Source organism: Cygnus olor, chromosome 7, assembly GCF_009769625.2.
Source record: "Cygnus olor isolate bCygOlo1 chromosome 7, bCygOlo1.pri.v2, whole genome shotgun sequence".
NCBI classification, from domain to species: Eukaryota; Metazoa; Chordata; class Aves; order Anseriformes; family Anatidae; genus Cygnus; species Cygnus olor.
The window spans coordinates 29851533-29871522 of NC_049175.1; the positions used below are offsets into that span (position 1 = coordinate 29851533).

At 37.5% G+C, this 19990-nt stretch overlaps 1 protein-coding gene across 10 annotated transcripts in view; it reads left to right on the forward strand.

Moving 5' to 3' along the window:
• ATRNL1 (attractin like 1) overlaps positions 1-19990 on the forward strand; it is a 494732-nt gene that overhangs the window by 15463 nt on the left and 459279 nt on the right. Inside the window, exon 1 of one of the 10 annotated variants that reach the window (XM_040563158.1) lies at positions 17209-17339. The exons of the other annotated variants lie outside the window; for them this stretch is intronic. The gene's annotated coding sequence lies outside the window, so the exon portion shown is untranslated. Of the gene's footprint in view, positions 1-17208; positions 17340-19990 lie in introns of those variants that run through there. 10 annotated transcript variants of the gene reach the window in all.

A 19990-nucleotide genomic window follows, 5' to 3' on the forward strand; every position in this document is an offset into this window, starting at 1 on the left:
GCATTTCCATACTACATGTCGATGGTAACTTGAGTTACAGGCTGCATTAGCTCTGGCCTGGTCGCTGCTGTGAACCCTTAGGGTTAGATTTTCTTAACGGGTATGGGAGTTTGGGAGGACATTACTGTGGTTTTAGACTACCAGAAGGTTTATTTTATTTTTTTGGCTGTTGAATTTTACTCGGCCCTTACTTAGGGACTTGTGTAGGTTGCAAATGTGTGTACCTAGGTTACATACTCAGGTAGGAAATGTAATATTGCATATCCACATGGATACATTTGATGTTTGTATATCAGAAATACTGTGTATTTGCTCATCTAATTAGACATGTTGGAGTTGTGAGCTTTTTTTTTTTTTTGGGGGGGGTGGGGGGTGGGGAAGAGAGACTTCTTTAGAAAGTAGCTTTCTAGAAATTTTGTGTTTAATGAACCCAGTTCCAAGGTGCCATCTACTTACTGAAGTATTTGCTTCAGGCAGGTGAATGTGAGAGAAACTTTCTCTAAAGAGGTCACTCTATGCGAAGTATAGGAGTGTTGTAGAAAAAAAGTGAAATGTGAACGTGTCCACAAATAGGATTTGGGGCATCATTCAGGATGGGAAAGATTTCTTGGTTTTGGGGTCTGACCAACTTTCATGAAGGTATATGCCATCAGAAGGCATTCCTGGGTGTAGCTGTAGGACTACAATTTAAACACAGCTTATGGCTTAATAACTGTGATATAACAAGGAATAATATGACTGTTCATATTGCACTTGCAGTTAGATTGCTGGCCTGATTCTCAGTTGCTATACTCATATGATGATGTAATTAATCTCTTTGGGGTTTATTTGTCACTTAATTTGAAGGTAAATTTAAGGAAGCTCGTGTAATGGAATTGAGGTTCAGACTCTTAAAATTTATTATTTATTATTTTTTATTTTGTATATGACAACAATGCATCTTCCATTTGCAGGTGTTGAAATGTGTGCTGTCCTACAATTATTTTGTGTACATAAAATGTGTGCTCTTGTACTAATGCATCACCTTGTTACATTATAGAATATTGAGTTATTAAATAAAAGGCAGCAAGCACAATAGGTATACTACAGCGAAATGAAGAAAAGGTGAATTTCACAATAAAAGAATTCAGGATAATAGTAGGGAAGACTGACATTGACAGTCTGTGTCTGTGAAACTCTGTGCAATATGCTTTTCAAGTTTGCATGGCTGGATACAGTCAATCCTTTCTAGAAGGATTTTAAAATAATATAAATAAGAGGCAAGGCGGTGAAATCTTCCTTTCATCTAAAGGACTGTTGAGGGCTGTATTTATCTTCCTGGTAGTTTTAGAACCAAGCTATTAAGGTGTTTTCCCATGCTGAGAATACCTTTATTTTATAAACAGTCCTCTTAGATGTGATTTAATCACATTGATGTTGCGCACAGAAAGGAAGTTAGTAATTAAAATCTTTGCTTTTCGGTTTGTGGTTCCAAATATTTTCCTTGAATGTGAGATGTCCAAAGGAACACTGTCTGTGATTTATGTATGTGAAGAAAGGGAAATGGTAGCTTCTGTTCAACTAGCATTCTCTATCCTCTCTTAAAATATTTTTAGTTTATGCTTGTCAGTAGCTTCTTTAGGAAAATAAGAACAGTTGCTATGATGAGCTCTCTGGGAGCATTACTCTATGTAGATGCAGAAGAGAAATTAGAACCCTGCCCTTGAAAAACAAAACAACAAGCAGACCACAGCACCTGACCATTATTTTTGATTCTTTTGAATTTATGCTAAAAAGCACAGAAGGAAAAACACTGAAGATGAATATTATCATTTGGTGCAGGGTTATATGCTGGGAGGCAGGGAGATTTGAAATCTTTCTTATCATTATTATTTTATGGCTGGTATGAAATATGAATATTTGATTCTATATCCATTTATGTTGCTTCCTCAAACTGAGGCAATTTTTTTTTAAATTCTCTTCTATTAATTCTTCTTGTGAATATATGCTAAATATCTTCTTGTTTTTTTCTTCTTTTTTTTTTTTCCTCCTGAGACAATTCTTATTTTCAAGTAGCTTTCCACATAGCTTTTCCTGTTTGTTTGGGGATCTACACAAACTACTACAGACTGCTGGTTAGTAATATATTATAATCAAAATTTTCAAGGTGGGGCCTGGAATAGTGTGGAATTGTGGAGGAAATAAAGTAAAACATTAATCAAATTGATTTTGGAAATCTTTGAAAGAAGTACGTGGGGATCATCCCTCATCATTTATAATGATTTCATTTCTATGAAGAGTGCTTTAAAGACTTTCTTACTGCCTTTACAATAAAATATAAGTCATATTTTCTTTTTGGAGCTGCAAGTCTTGTGCCTCTCTGTGAGTGATGCTGGAGCATGCTCCTTTGGATGCACGCTGACAAGTATGAAACATGGCAAGGAAGGCTGGATTTTCCTGGAGAACGATGGGGAATGTACTGAATGTACTATCAAGTGTATTAAATTTCCAGGTCAAGTTCTAATGCAATTGTAATTTTGCAAGGAAACAGTTTGCATAACTTGCTGAAGCTGTCGGTATTTCTAGGTCTTTAACTTGTCATTGTCCTCCATGTGGGTTCTGATGTCCTTTGCTGTTGGTAGAGGAAATATGTCATTGAAGTTAAAATATTATATGATCTGGGCTGTAGTTCTCTTGGATAAGTTTAAGTTCTATGTCCTTCAACTTTCCATAACCTGTCAAAAGTTTGTTTATTTTCTGGTCTTTCTTGCTACAAGTGCCTATTATATTTGTGCAGCTTTATGGAACAACCAAGACTAAAGAAAATATGACGGGTGGTCATCTTGAAAAATAAATCAGAGGTGCTTACATTCGATAACAACACATTGCTATAGAAGTAATCAAATTCAACCTTAGCATTTTCCTAAATTTATTGGTTGCTATACCTCTCTATATAGCATACTTCTATGTGTGAGATAGATAGGTAGGTAGGTAGATAGGTAGAGAGATAAATAGATGTATAAATAAAATAAGCTTTTTATATACTCTTCAGGAAAAGTTGGGTGCCAGTTGTCTTCATTGCCCAGAATTTTAGAACTTTCTGTGGAACTCTCATATCTTCTGCATAGAAGATATTCATCTACTGTTGCATGAACTTGGAATTTGTATAAACCAACTTCCATGCCAAAACGTGCAGCATTTTAAAGCTTTTTCTTTTCCTTCTGCTGTTTAGGTGCACACAGTTTATAGAGGTCTTCTAGAACAGACTTTTTTGGGGTTTTTCATCAGCAGTGCATGGTAATTTCATCAAAATATTATGTTTTAAGTAATGACTGAACTATCATAGTAAGTTTGAGATAAAGTTAATGACAAATTATTCAGCAAAATGTTTGTTAGTAGAAGAAAAAAGGAGGATTTCTGTGTTTTTTTTTTTTTATGGATGATTCTCTGGTTATCATCAAGGTCCTGTTATGTTCAATTTCTGTTTTTTTTCTTTTCTAGATGAATGTGTTGCAGTTGTCTGAAACTGCTGAGAAGTTATTATCTCAAAGCAGGGAATAAGTAGGTAGCTTAGACACACTGAGGAGGGAGCAGGGCAGCAGGGAGTTATAAGTTACCAAAAAACGTGATCGACATTGAGAATGAAAATTAAATATTAGAAATGTCAACTTTGAGTGAACATAAATGCTGAGGTTTCTTTATTACCTCTATTGTGGTACAGCTTTCCTAGCATGCTATTGGGCCTGACGTTAGGAATCACAACTAGCAATTAATATTTTATTGTTTGTGGGATAAATGAAAATTTTTCAGTCCTGTTCATATGTTAATTGATAGTTGTCATCTGTTATTTAAATGTAAGCATTTAGAATTGCCAGATGCTTTTGCTTCAACTTGTGAGTTTTTATTTCAATATGAAAGTTTACCATGATGCCTAGTTTCTGAAGTCTTTGAATCTATTTCTTTTTTTTTTTTTTTTTTTTCCTTTAAAGTGCTTTAGCTTTCTAATGACTTGCCTGCCTTCTCAACATTCTGGTAAATTGGGATTAATTAAGAAGGTGGGCAAACTGGGATTAATTAAAAAGACTTGTCTGTAGAGCAGCTGGGATTTGTGTGATTTTAAAGGTGAAGGCTTGCATATAAAAGCAAAATAATTCTGCAACTGGTAGATTTCTATATACGTGCGAGTGTATTTTGCATATCTTTATGTGCACATATAAATATACTTGAGAACAGGATTTTCTGGAGCCTGGCAGGCCAGTTGCAGTGCTGTTGGCCCTTTGGCTGGCAGCAGCTATGAGTGCCTTTGCTTAGCAGGGCCACCACAGGAATCCCTGTGCTGCGGAGTGTAAGCAGGGAGGAGGAGGATGACCTTCATCTCCCTGTGTGCTCGTACTCGAAAATAACATCACTGCCACTGCGTTTGAGCTGTGTTCCCAGGTTGCCCAAGGTTTCAGGAGAGTTGGGCAGGTAGATTCACCTGTCGGGACAGATGTGACAGCCAGCTTCGTGCAGCCAAGCGTGTCGTGTTCGGAGAGCAATTGGAGAGTTGCTGGGAGGCAGAAGAGGTAGCTGTTATGAATTGTTGTCCTCAGGACAGCAAGATGAGGAGTTTGAAGTTACTGTGTGGGCTTGAATATCATTGATGTTCCATTTCAGGTTACAAGCTGCTCTCTTCTTTCTGTCCCCCCAGATTCCAGCCTGGTGTTACTGGCTGGTGGCTGACACTTCTGGCTGTTGGCACCTCTGCCGAGCGTTCATTCTGTTTCATTCCTCCCACACCCATGGCAGGATTTCTGCTCTGCTCCATGTTCCCTCTTCTAGGGGCAAAGCCATCAGTTGTTTGCAGGGACCTAACAGCTGTGTGAGAGCATTATATTTATTTCTGGCTTTTTAGTCACTAAACTAAAATGAAGACTTTGATACCTGTAAGTGGCAAAAACAATTCCCCATTGTTAGTTGTACTCCCATACGTTTTACATGGAGAGAGTGTTATGTACTTAAAAACGAACAAAACCCCACCAAACCCTGCAGAAAAAATGATATTTGAGCAGATATTGCTTTGAATGTATGATTTAAATAAAATAAACTTCAGTAAACTTTTTTTCATCTGCCATACTTAAACTCTGTGGAGTGAAATGGTAGCATTTGGTAACTAAATAACCCATAAACATGTTCAGATGTTCTTCTTGAAACTCACTTTGACTTTCTGAATGTAGACTGTTAGTCTAAGTTTGTTCTTACTATCTACTTGATGCATGCCTCATTTTGTGTGCATATAGTCTCTTAGCCAAAAGAGCTGCTCTCTCTCCATTTGCTTTTCCTTTTGTCCTCTTCGTATGCACTGAATGTCATATTTTTTCCTTGGACTTCATTACGCTAGGATAAACAAGTGTCGTCTTACCAGGCTCTTATTTCTTCTAGTTACTCAAATAGTGTTCTCTGCTCATGTTCCAATTTAATCTTTCCTATTGTGTTTCCTGTGCTTTAATATTGTTAACTGCCTGATCTCTTCTGGAAATCCCATGTTGTAGGATCATTTCTCTCTTTTCTGGCTGTATACCATTGGTGGCATGTAGTCATTCTGCAGCTGTTTTAATTCTCTTCTTTCTTCTCCAGTGGGCTAGTTGAAACTATTCGTGTCACTTCCAAGTATGTGATTTTACTGACTATTGCTAAATTTCATCTCCTCTCAGTTAGTCAAGAATCAGTATCACCTAGTTCTTTGCATAGGATGTATTTATTTCTGACAGTATGAACAAGTTCATGCCATAAATAAATTTCACTAGCATGCCTGTGCCGTTATTGGTAAGTCTCTTTTTAAGATCAGTTTTTGACTGCCTGTACGGTCCTATGTAATTCCCCATACAGGCTGAGTTTTTTGCTTATGGCTGATCTGTTGATCCCATTTTTATCCATCTCCTTACTTGCATTGTGGTTTTTGTATTAATTTGGTCTCCAGGTTTAACTAATTGTACAGCTTATTGGCATCTTGATATAATGGTAGTCATTTTCGTTAAAGTTGTTTTATCGAAGATAAAGTGTGTGATGTTAATAAATTCGTGTTGCATTTTATTCTACTTTCTCCTCACATTCATATTTTTAGATTAAACTATGAATATGGAATAATGAGAAGCTAGAGTAATAGCTTCTATTAATTCTGGGCAATTCCTTCCCATTTTGCATTAAACTTAGGTGCAATACTTGCTAGAATATGACAAATGGCATAATTTAATATATTTAATAGAGTGCCTACTGCATAACTTGCAAGTTAATGTCTTGGATCTTTTGTTTCCCAGTGTTCTGGTGTAGATTCTTATCTCTAGTCTGGTAGGACAATCAGTTATTTGAATTTTGTTACTACTTAAGTTGTGATGTTCTCCAATTCCATACACTTATTTCCTGAGCTTTTGCATGATAAACATTCATTTTGTTTTGTGGTATCTTTAATTTCTGTGATTATAATCACAGCATCTCAGTTTACCTTTTAAGATGGAATTCAAAGTCTTGCTTAGAGTTCTTGCCTTAGATATGATGATTTTAGCCTCACTTGGAATTTGGGCAGTATTGTAATTCTAGCTTGAACTTCCACCTCACAAGGCAATTTTCCTGTTAGCAGTAAGGTAAGTAGCATCAGAGTCAGTTCCATTGCTCCATGAATTTTAATTAATTAAAATGAAAAATTATTTATGCTGAATACTACCAGAAGTACACACATTCATGGTGCTACCCTGTTTGTTTTAAGTCAGTTACCTTAATTATTAATTAGGTCAATGAAATGAAATTCTTCATCGGATGCTATGAAGTGAACAAATACTAGCTGTCACTGAGAGAGCAAGTTCTAACTGCCACTAGCAAAGAAATAATATCTATTTATAAAAGGTTTATGATCCCAAGGATTGTATTTTGCAAAGTAGTTTGGGAAATTGAATGATTTTTGTGCATATCTAGTTATTAAAGGTAACAATTTAATCAGTGTATTTGACTAATCAGCTGGAGTGCTAGTGAGTATGTACAGCTGCTCTGTTTTTTAATCTATTATATCCATATGGATACTCAAATTGTTACTGGTACATTGTGCACATATATAACATTCTTTCATCTTCTCTATTCTTTTTCCACACACATGAAAAGTAGTCACTGATGGAAAATTTAAATGGAAATATCTAAGAATTAAGGATGATGCATGCTGGCTTAAAAAGTGCTAATTAGTTACACTTGGTACTTAAAAAGTAATTATGCAATTTGCCCAATATGAAAAGCTTTGTGCCATTATATGCTCCAGTAATGGCTCTATCGTTAAGTACTTACACTAAATCAGAGGTAATAGATGTGTATCTGGTTGATATGTTGTCAAAATAAGTATTTTTACTGGATTTCTATTGTGGAAGAGAGGTTTATAATGAATTATATGATTTTTTTTCTGAATCCTGGCCTGAGGAACACTAATGTTTATACAGGGAGAGGTATTAAAGTGTAGGCATTTGAGTCCAATGATCCTGTTTACAAATAACTCAATTTTCATTAACATTAGCTTCCCCAAAATATGTGGAAAAAACAGTTGACTAATCTGCCCATACTTTGCTCTTAGATAGTAAACTATACAGTTTTTCAAGTAAGGTTCTTTCGTGTTTATTCACAAATCATTTAAGATAATGATGATAATAAAAAAAGCCAGTGTGCTCTGTAATCCAAAGAAAATGGAAGATTTTATGTCAGTATATATCTGAAATACAAACTAACTTATCACTTCTTTATGTGTCTCTGTTGGTTTATATTTCAATCTCCATTTCATATCAAAAGCAAAATTTTACAGCTTATTACTATAGAAACAAGCATGGGTAGAGATTCTTAGAAGAAAATAAATCAGCTTTGGAGCATTTTTGAAATTTGCTGTTGATGAGTTTTACATGCTCATTAACTGTGACACTCAGATCAGTGGCTTAAAGGAATTTTAAAGGGAACGGAAACATATAACAAGAAAAAATTGGCAGAAATAGCAGATAAGCCCGATACAAAGACTTTTTTTTTTTTAAAACTCATTTGTGAGATTGAATACACTGTGTGGCAATGAGAGCAGTGCAGCTTTGTGGATGATGACTTTTGTGGGTTTGGCTTACTAGCAATGCCATGATGAGTCCTAAGATGTGTTTTAAAGTGGAAAATACCTGAGCAATATGGAGAACTGGGAAGTCAGTGCAATGCTGAGCATCCACTGGGAAATTGAAACTGAGCCTTGACATCTTTCTGAATAGAGGGCTATCTGAAAACTTCAGTTTGTTCTCCTCAAATCTCTGACTTGATAAAGTAACCTTTATGATCAGTTTCATGAAATATTAGCAGGAATGTCTGTTCTGAGATGAGAGAGCTATGCTGACCTGCTTCCTTTAATAAGCAGAGGGACTTCTCTTTCTGGATATTTGGGGGGCCTATTTGCCTGATTATATGACATTATTTTCCCCTGCATTAATCCCCACTTACAATTCCAGTGACATTAAGAGAATGCACACTAGTCTTAGTGAATATTGCCGCCTTAACTTGAAATTAACAGCTCCTGCAAACCTTGCAGCCTAGTTGTGATCTGTGACATATTCTGAGTGTAAGAACAGCCCCAAACAGGTCATAACTGAAGAGCTTTGTAGCCTTGTTTTATAACTAGCCACTTTTTTTTTTTCCCTAAGTGGCTTTTTTCATGGTATAAATCTCCATCTGAAATACGTTTTTCAAGCTTCTGTGAAAGCATTGCCCTGAGACATAATTTCAGAAGCATCTGTTTGTACAATGAGATAGTCTATGGAGTGCTAGGGCCCAGCATAAGAACTGTTTTATGTTACTTAATGTGATTGTGTGGTTCCATGTCTGTTACGTCCTTTGAGTTGCTTTCCTGAAAAATAAATCTGCTAAGGAAGTGGTGGTAGTTGGAAATGCAAGTGCAGTTTTGTTAATAGCAAGCCAGATCCAAACATGACTTCCACCATGTTGTGGTGGTGGGTAAAGGACGCCTTGTTGGCGTCTCTGTTTTGTCTAATGGGAATTTAATTTTGTGCCCAAAAAACAAATGAACAAACAAAACCAAACAACACAGCCAACTCAACCAATCTGCTGTTTCAGTGCATTCAGTACAGGATTTAGTGGGAATAGCTGTAAAATTTGCTTTCAAATCAGACTCAAAACTTCATCTTCTGCATGACTTGCACCATTGGGACAGTACAGATGTTTGCATCTCGCTGACTTTACCATGAAGAAATGGACCATCATCTTATACTTTAGTCATCAATGTTTGTTACTGGGGAAACCTGTAATACAAATGGGAGGCTTCAGAAGCATTAACTCATGGGGACTAGAAAAAGACCAAGGGTCGGGATTCCAGAGTTAACAGATGGCCAGTGAGCCTTTGCTAAAATCAGCATAGATTTATGGTAAGCTTTCTCCAAGCTTTCTATTGTTTCACTCATCTGTGACAGTTGCATACTTCAAACATAGGTGTTATTATAGCAAATGCATATTAAGGCATTGTCTGTTCTTTTCATCGAGTTTTACAAATGGGCCATACCTTTTGTTAGGCAACTGTTTGTAAAATCCTTGATTTGACATCTTTTCCAAATTTGTCTTTTAACCATACTCCAGAGGTAGTTATTCTGTCTGGCTATTTTGTGTTTAAATTAAGGATGTAGAAGTAATTTCACGTCTTTTAGACCAGAGAACCGACTGGTTCAGCCAAATTCACAGAAAAAGGAGAAGGAAAAATCTGCTCTTCCTTCATTTCTATCAAGTATTCACACTCGTGTGCATTTGAGGGATACAGACTGCTCTGTGCTGTGAGCTGCTCATTCTTCTTTATGATCTGGAGACTTGAGTTAGTACCTGACTCCAACAAATCAGATTTATCAGTTTCTCCAGTCGAGGTTATCTGGTTTTCTGGAATCTTAAAATTGGCACTCACTGACTGGTCATAAATAACCTTTTTTTTTTTTTTTTGGCTAAGTTCTCTCTTTTCAAAATGAGAAAAAAAATGGTGCTTGGAACTTTTGCAGATCTACAGCTGGGACTTGATGATGAGCTAAATTATGCCATCCGTCCTTTATTAGTCTGACTTTTCAGGATTGTGAGTGTTTTAGTCCACAGTTCTTATTTCAGTTCTGAATGATCTCTGAAGATTTCTCTGAATTCACCATCATGATTTTTTTTTTTTCCCCTTTCTTTTTGTTCTCTGTTAAATCATGTCTGACAGCTGAGTTGTTGCAATGCTTTAGGATGTTCATATCAGTGCTGAGCATCTAAAAATCTTTCCAAAACTCTAAGATACAGAAGCAGCAGACTTAGAAGTCGTGTAAAAACTTTTAAGATCACTGTGTGGAAGAGGACCCAATTCAAGTTTATTCATAAGAGACATGGCTCTGCGTTCTGCTTTTATCCATCACCAGGGGCTGTTTAAAACTCGTGCTCTTTTTATGCAGGCATTTGTGCAAGGTAACCTGTGACCTAACATGTGTAGCCACCACAAGTTCTAATGGATAGCAGGTGGTGATTCAGAGCTTCCTTTATGACTTATTCATAAATCCCAACAGTCACTTGTGCCAACATATTAAATGCATTACCAAAGGGGTCTCTTTCTGATTTTGAAGCAGGCAGATGTTATTAACCTCATTTGGGCTGTTGCCTTATCTAGTATATAGAGGAAATGCACATATCTTTTATGTGAACTAAGCTGCAGTTTGGTGCTGAGGAAATCCAGACTCCTACAGGTAAATAGCACAGATCCATATGGCTGTGGATAGCATATAAAAAAAAAAAAAAAAAAAAAAAAAGCTGGATAAATTGAAGAATATGGGAAAATACTGGTCTATTCAAACAATAATATGTGTTTACATCCTATGAATTCTTACTTATCAACGTGTTTTCCCCTCCATTATATATTGGCTACTCAGTGGCTTAAATCTACTTCTGAAGATCAGTATGTTTTGTCTTAAATATCTTTATTTGCAATTTAGCCATGTACTTAATTACAAGACATTGGCCTAACATCCTTCAGTTTTCTCAGTTACTGCCTAAACCTAAAAAATCCCTCTTCCATCATTTGGCACGTGCAGAGTTTCTTATGTGTAATAAGAAGAGTAATCGGAACTGTAGCTCAAAAGCAGTAAGAGCCTTTCAACAAGTTTCTGAAGACGAGCTTTGCTAGCCTTGCCTTTAGAAGCCAAGGCTGTATGCCTGCAAACCCACGCCAGATGTAACATGCTCAGGAATGGCTGTTTCAGTGGTTGAAGTGTGTTTTGTGGTTTAGGTTTGTCCAAAAGAAACCCAGTTTGTGTTGTCCAAAAGAAACCCAGTTTGTGTTGATTGCTCTGGAGCTAAGGTGTATGTGGTGAGAAAAGGAGGGTAAGATTCACCTCAAAAGTGTGTTCTTGGTTTGAATTTGAACGCTGATGTAGATGAATGAATCACATGAATTAAACTGCTATTCCTGAACTCAGCTAACAGGTTTCCACTCTTTCCAACTCTGAACAAACAGATTTTTGTTTAGAGAAGTTTGAGTTTTTTATTTACGCTTGTTTAGTTTAAAAAGCAAATAAGTATGGTGACTTGACTAACTACAATTCTAACGTGGGATTTTATTACGTGAAGCTGTGTGCATTCTGCTATGAATTCTTTTTTGTGTCACTAGTATATGATCAAAACAAAAATACAATATTTGCATCTCCTTTGTAACAACTAGGAACTCCTGTAGCTTTATACCAAAATAACTGAGAGAAGGACTAGGTCCATTGTTAGTCAAATTTCTAGGTCTCTTCAATTTTCACAATGATGTGGGGTAAGTATTTCAATTCAAGAAGAACCAGTAAATACTTCCGTAGGGCTCACTCATCAACTGAAAGCTTTTTAAAGCAGCCTTGTCAGTTTAAATTTCCTGAAAGTATCATATGTAAAATGATATACATGTGCTATATAATCTTATCCTCAGTAAATGGATTTGCAGCCTAAGAATTTCTGTGAATCAGAACACTTGGATCCTCAGGCTGATTCAAGAAAAAGCATTTTAAAATGTAAAGGGATTAAAAACTTGTATTCCCAGTGACTTTATAAGCAAAGATTTAACTTATTTTCCAACTAAATGCAAAAGCTGACATTAGGCTGGCAATTCCCACAATCCAGGCTGAAGAAGCCATCTCGGTCTTGTGTATAGAGATAATTTTTAGACTTGGTGCTTAGAGGCAGCTGTTTTATTAAGCTACTTATCTGGGGGTAGAAAACAAGGCAAGAACGTAGCCTGGCATCAGGGTGCCCACCAGCAGCCCACCCAGCCTGCGGCTGGCCTCCCTTTTTGACGGAGGAGCGAAGGAGAGGGGCATCTGCTGCGTTTGGGGTCGGAAGGCGTAGGGAGGTGCAGCCAAGTGACCTCTGTTTGAGGTGGTGCTTTCGTCGGCCTCTGCTGCTGGGAGAGCTGTGTGCAGGCTGGGCCCCGTCCGGCTCCTGGGCCGGGGAGCAGAATGAAGGTGTGGGCGTTGTGAGCAGCGGGCAACGTTGAGAAAATGCAGAGCAAAAGGAAATTCTACACAAGTATGTAGGTGTTTTTTTTTGTTGTTGTTGTTTGTTTTTAAACAAAACCAAACCCACGAACGATCATTTACTCAATCTACTTTATTGGCCTTAATTTCTGGAGTCACTGAAACTTCCTGAACTACCACATTTTGATGAACACTTCTTTTCTTTGATTTCTTCCCTTGAAATGTTGCTTATTAAAGTAGCTATATTTTTAAAGCCCAAGTGTTAAACTTTTGTTTCTTAAAGCGATGAATGAAACATCAGCTTCTTAACTGTATATTTTGAAATGCCTTAAAATATGTAGTCTTGGAGTGATTTTCCTCTCCTTGGAATTTTCTGTGGCTTTATTTATTTGTTTTTTGTATTAACTAAGAATATGCATCCATAGAACTCAAAACTCCAATGCAATAAAACACAATAAAAGCTTGTTTTGAGGATGAGTTGACAAGCCCTCTGGCTCTCTCTAAGCAGATAACACTTCAGCTTCCTTACTGAAGAGCCAGGTTGAGTTTTGCTTTAGCAGTAACATGTTCCAGTTTCATGGCCTAGCAGTGCTGTGCAAAGCACTGGCCTTGGAGAGTTGCGGTCACAAATGACTGAAGCTCAGCTGAATGATTTAAGTGCACCTTCTGGTGAGTAATCAGTGAAAAAAGGGCTCATGGTGACTGAGGCGCATGTTTAGAAATGTATGCAGAAAAAAGATTTGATGTACTTTGTACAGGACAATTTATTTTTTTTTCTTTTTGTCCTTTTTGTTCAAGAACAGCTCCCATCTCTTATGTTATTTTTATTCATTGCTGGACAGACCCTTATGCTAGGTAAGATCTAACCAGAGAGTACCAATACCAAGAACCTTGTGTCAGAAATCAAGGTTCAGCTGGGCTATGAGGGGATGCAGCATTTAATCCTGGAACAGCACTGAATGGTGTTTTGTCTGTAGCTCTGCTTCCACCTGCTTTGATTACCAAAGCAATGTTTTGGTAAGAACTTGGCTTGGAAACTGAGTCATATGGTGAAAGAAGACTATGCTGTGTTAGAGATTGCAAACGTTTTGGAAAGTTTAAGGTCAGCTGAAAGCTTAAGGAAAGTTGAATTTTCTGTGATTTGACTCGTTGTTATTAATGTACTAGGTTTGTGTGAATTTATCCTTGGAATGATTTTCTTTAAAAGAGAAATTATTTTTGGATTGATAAACGTGGAATCAATTTTGCATCTGTATTAGCTGATCAATTGCAACTTATGAGTCTTGAGTTATTTGAAATGCCAGCATAAACAGCAAATTTTAGCCCCCAAACTGAGGGGCAAATAAAAGCATTCTTCTTCTTCTTTTTCATTGTGAGAGGTTTCTTTTGATCTGGATTCTAGATCATTTTTGAAATTCTGGATGAATATTGCTTTCAGATCATGTTGATTTCACAGAACCTTTCCTTTCAAAGAATATTTGTTTTCTTTTGTTAAATAAGACCATTTTATTTTTTATTTTTATTTTTTCCTGAAAATTAGAAGGATAATTGTTTTTGTTAGCTTACCATATCTGCTCACTTAATTCTGCATGTAGCTAAACTTTCTGGAAAAAATAAAAAAAGATCAAAACAACATTTAAAAAATAATTTTACTCACCTCCTAATAAAAAATAAATTGTTAGAATCCAACTGTGGATGATGTAGAGGTTGCTGTGTACATCAGCACAAGCCTGAGGAATGGAGGACTGGAAAGTTACTCAAGAAACATCCAGGGGAGCAGGTTAAGGTTGCATGGGCAGGAAAGTTGATTCTATTTAAACGTGATTGGTTTCAGTTGTCATCCTTGCTACACTAATAATCTTTTTTCAGCTAAGAACTTCCCTTCCAGATAGCTGTCTCTTTACGCAAACCAGTGCGTTTCTGTCTGAATTTGCTGTATGTTGCAGTTTGATTTGAAGCAATTGTTGCTGTTTGATGCATCTTTCAAATGCCTCTCTTGTCAAAACTCCATCAGTGCCAGGAAACTTGCTCTGTGCTTTACTGTTAGAGATGACTTGTGTGTGCAGTGACCAGGGCAGTTTAGATTTGTTCTGATGCATTACACAAAACCACTAAATGACAGCTTAAATAATTAAATGCTGACGGGCTGAGCTGATGGCATGTTTGTATGTTGGTGCATTAAATATCGGAAGTCTCTCTTCTGAATGATTCTGTTTCATTCTAGAGAGGGCAGGGCATAGCTTGCTGAACGCTGGGGAAGCTTCTCCAGCAGCGCGAGCTGTGGCAGGTTTGCTGCTGGCCCCTCTCCTTTGGTGTGCAATGCATGGAATCAGAGACTGGGCAGAGTCAACCCATGCTTCTCGTTCTCCCTAACTTCAGCTGCACTGAAGCAATTCTCTGCTGTAGTGCATTTCACTACCTGAACCATGGCTTCTTCTCTAAGCCTTAGGGTCACTGCTTTTTTTTCTTTTTTTTTTTTTTTCTCTCCTGACCCTATTTCAGAGTGATTGCTTGCTTTCTTGTTCCTTTTCCGCTGCTTGTTCTCAGCAGCCTAATTTGCTGGCTTTGGACTTCAGCGCATGGCTTTGTTGGTTCCTGATGTTTTTGGGGCACTATGCTGCACAGCAGATGTACCTCTCCGTGGAAAGGCATAGTTCCTATTTATCCTGTCACCATGAAGAGTGGGCACTTGTTTGTAATCTGTTCTGCTTTGTGTTTGAACTGCGTGAGAAAAGAGCAGCAGCAGCTCTGAGAGCTTCTCGTAGCAAAGTGAGATCGTCAGCCTCAGAGAGGGGAGCGGGTGCAGCCTGTTATCCAGGCGTAATGGAAGAACTGCTGCTCGTGTGCAATAGACTTTCCATCGCCTCTCACTGGTAAGACAAGGCAGACTGGCTGTGTCCCCAGGTGCTGTGCCTGCTCCGTGTCTTTTCCGTTTCATGAGGGTGATGTGAACGGGCTCAGCAGAGCTCTGGTCCCACAGGGGAGGTGTCCTGCCTCTTGTACTCTACTGAAAGGCAAGTGGGTCATTCCAGGCAGCGTTCTCCTACCTGGGTTCTGCTTTTGTGGGAGGCTGGGCAGCCGCAGCTGTGTTAGTACATGACAAATCCCCTTACGTCCTCTTGCCTAGCTCCAGGTATGTCTTCTGAGCTGTACTGATCGCTGCCATCCTAAGCTAGGGCACAAAGGGTTTGGAAATCCCAGCAGGATGTTTTTCTAATATTTTTGTTCAGTGAATTGGCAATTTCCTTTTCAAGACAGGATTTGAAGAGTTTATGTGCTTGGCAGAAAGAAATTCTAAAAGAGAATTTTCTGATTCAATGATCCCGTGGTGAATAAACCTATGGAGTGTTATACTGAAGAACTTTAGAGATTTTTTTTTGTCATTGTGCTAATATAGTACCTCATTTAAGCCCTAAACCAGGATCAGACTCTGTGTAGGACAACATGCGGTCCCAGTAGTTTTTTTTCCCCATTACAACGACAGGGGCACACAGACATGGATCAGGTTGTAGGATGGAACCTGTTCGTTTCCCTGGGTGTGTCGCTTGCTGTAAGATTTGGAAAGTTCAGAGACTACCTTTCAGAGATTCCAGATAGTTTTGTGGTGTATATTAGCAATATTCCACTGTTTTGTGCCTCATTGAAGGGGAAGATAAAAAAAAAAAAAGACAGGAAAAAGTGAAATGATGCTATTTCTCTTTTAAATAGCACAATTATTTTTTGTTCTGTATTCTTCTGTGTTTCTGTAGACAGTAAAAGTAAAAACAATCCCTTTTCCCAAAACCCAGAAAAAGTTACTCTGAATCTATGCAACAATGACTAGGACTTTAATTTCAGAAGGTGTAGGTTGGAAGCTGGCAGGGTATTTCAGACACCAGCTCTGGAGCTCCTTTTAGCCAGACGTGTGAGGAGAACAGTTACGTCTGACCTGACTTTATTTTTTGATGGACCTTTGTGCATCAAAGGACAAAGCGGAAGGGAAACCATCGTGAGTTAGAATCCATACTTATGATAAATTAGCTTCTCTAATGTTTACATACATTTTTTATGGGTAGGACTGCACAGCACACAGATGTCCTTGCCGCAGAGATGTGCTCGTTCAGTGCCCAGCTTGCATCCAACCTGTGGGGAGCAGTCCCTCCCCCTTAACGAGTATGGGCTGTTTTTTCTGAAAGAGGCTTTTGGCTCTTAACGGTTCAAGATCTGGGTATCAGCTGTGTGGGAATTTGGGAACCAATCAGGTAGAATGTGGCAAAAATACAATAGCAACAAAAGAGTTGTCTTAGCATCTGCGCTGCCTGAGGTTTTGTTCGGGGACTGGGAGCCTCTTGTGAAGAAGAATGTGTGCTGATGGGAGGTGGAAGAGGGGAGGCATGGCTGGTGTTCGTGTAAAAAGAAAAAGTTGAAAACCAACTTCTGTTCATTTGTCTTTTTTCTTCTAGATTTTTATTCGTTACACTCTCAGAGAGGGGGAAATCAAAGTTTAATTGTGAAATGATCCCAAAAGCAGTGTGCAGTAATGCAGCTAGTGGGAGCTGGGGCTTGCAGCCTTGTAGAGGTATTCTCCTGCCAGGTGCACCCCGTCCTTGACAAACACACGATTGGATGGGTTGGCATTAATTGGCCTAAATGACTGAAAGGAGAAGGCAGCTGCTTCCTGTTGAGAACAGGTGTTTATTAGAAACTCGTCTTATAGAGAAAACGAGAAATTTGGGAGTAGGTGACATGCTGGATTTAGAGCATTTGGTTGTTACCTCAGGAAGCTTAAGTTAAAACCCTGAACTAGGTCACAAAGGAAAATGGGATTGATAGTGATGTACATTGAAAAACTGGAGCAGCGCCTTTCCTGTTTGCCAAGTATGTCAATGTGCATTGTCTGTGTGCTTTGTTTTGTGTCACACAACTTAAGGTATTTTATGAAGTTCAATGACAGAGAAAGTTGCATATTTCTTACGACACTTGTGTATGGCTCAGTTTATGCATGTGTGTATATATTTTTATGAAGTACATACAAATATATAGGAATATGTTTGTGGACTTCTGTGCATTCCATGGTAAATAAAAATAATAGGTAACTATTTTTTCTTATTTCTAATCTTGCTATTAAATCAAAATCTGTAGACAGTCTTATTTTAATGTGGACACTGCTTAGGACTGAAATCTATTTTTTTAGGTAGGAGTGATGAAATTAAAGACATTGTCAAAGGTATTTCTGTTATTTTGTTAATACACTTAAGTTTGTCACTTTTAGAAATGGAAGTCTGCTTTGTAGGAAATAAAGGTGAAAGAAATGGCCATACTAATTAAAGAAACCTAAACTGTAACATTGACATTTTTAAAACGCTAGGGTTAATGAAAGGTAATACATTATTTCTGGGTAATCTTACAAACTGGAATATTAAAGAGCTACTTGGGTACATGTCTTTACTAAATGAAATGATAAAAGTAAGCAATTGTCATGTTGGTCTGGCAAACTGTTTTTTCACTGATAATTTATTTCTTTCTTATCTTTTTAATGTTTTGCTATTAAAATAACTTCTGCTTAGAATGGGCAATGTAAAATATTAGAGCAATGAGGAGTTCATCTTGCTTTCTGCAGATTCTTTTGTAGTACTTGCTTAGAATAGTAGCTATCTGGGTACACATGAGAATACTTTGGGGCTGCTGTTAATATTACACTGAACTGAGGCTGAGCAGTCACAATTTCAAATACTTCAAACCTGCTTTTTTTTTTTTCCTCCCCCCTGAGAAAATATGTTAAAATGGTGTGAAACCACTAGTACAAGTTAGTCTGTGAATTGGGTAGATTGTCTGCCTCTTACTCAAGCAGGATTTTTATTTATTTATTTATTTTTACAGCTTTTTGATTTCTTGAACTCTCTAGCATTTGCTATAATTAAATAAGCTGCAATACAGAGAAATAGATGATGTCTTAGTTTTATATCAAATGCCAATTTGATGTTCCATCAATTCTTAATTTTCAGCATAGTGGCAGGTGTATTTTTATAGCCGGAGTTTTGGATGACATCTGTGAACTAGTCTGGGCATTGCTGTTAGACGTTGTCTGTCTCATGTGATTTTGTCCAACTATGATATTAAAATAGATGCAGAATATGTGTATTATTCAAGACAGGAGAGATGAAACTACACTTTCTTGAAGTTCTTCCAGTTTTTTTCCAGGTCAGTGGAGGATATTGTGCTATTTTCAGTATATTTTAAAAGTCACTTAAAAGAATTTGATTTCAGAATTGGGATGAAGAGGACCAGGGCCACCTGGAAAATATTGGCAAGATTCAAGCTGTTAATTGGTGTAGCACTGCTGTAAAAGCTTGCAGTTCACTCTTCAACTCTGTAGTTTGACTCAACCACGTTCAGTTTTATAGAATCTTTCCATTAATATAAATCCATCTGCATAAAACAGTATTTAGTAGTCTGGATTTTTTTTTAGAAGGTAGTGGTTAGGTTGTTTTAATTCCCCAGATAGAAAACAAAAACCGATCTGATTTAGGGTTAAACCTCCAGAAAATGGTGAGCCATATTTCAGTAAAATACCTGTATTTGGGTACCTGTGTTCTGCAATCAGGCTGTTATCTCTAAGAATATTCTTGTTCATCTTGTGGATACAGAATCAGGTCCTTTGAAGTCTTATTAAAATAAGAAAAATATCTATGGATATCTATATATTCATTAGAGGAGGAACAGCAGCACAACAAGAGATAGAGGTGGGGAGGAGTTTTTCCTGAAGATAATCCAGGTAATTTGTTAGAAATCTGCGTGGGATTTTCTTCTCATTGCAGAATATGAATTTCACTATTTAAAAAAAAAAAAAAAAAGGCTAACAATCCACTGAAGGGCAATAATGCATTTAACGAGAGATTTCTGAGCTCTGGTCTATTTTTCCTTACTGTCTCTCCCAGCAGTCAGCCTCCTAAACTGTTTATCATGCTGGCTGCACTCTGCTACTCTCCTTCATACTATATTAGTGTCTTGGCAGACCAGATTCTGTTAGGCTTTGCTGTCCTTCTCAATTTATTTTTTAGGTTTGAGCCCTCTCAAGAAATTGCTGCTATTCTTGGAGAGGTTCCATTGCTCCAAAATCTGGGTTCGTATATGTAGTTATAAAAATAAACAAATACTTGGAGTATCCAAATCAGTGGAGAAAATGATGTTTCTTTGCTTAAATACATGGCAATCAGCATTTGGTTTGTCTATTAGATAGCTGTGGCTTATTCTCATGTATTTTAGAGAATATATCTATGTACTCTGACGACAGAAGTTATTCTGACTTTCTCAAGACCTGTACAGTGAAACTAAGCTCTCGGTATTTTTTATCTGCTCCAATTATAAATCAGGCTCTTAAATGAAAATAGTCCGATCGCTTGTGCAGTCAGAGCGATGCTGTGCCAGTTTTTCACCTCATCTCTTGGCCTCTGTTCGTCCACAACTCTGGAATTCGTTTTGTCAGAGCAACTTGAAGTAAAGCACTTCGGCATATGTTGTCACTGGAA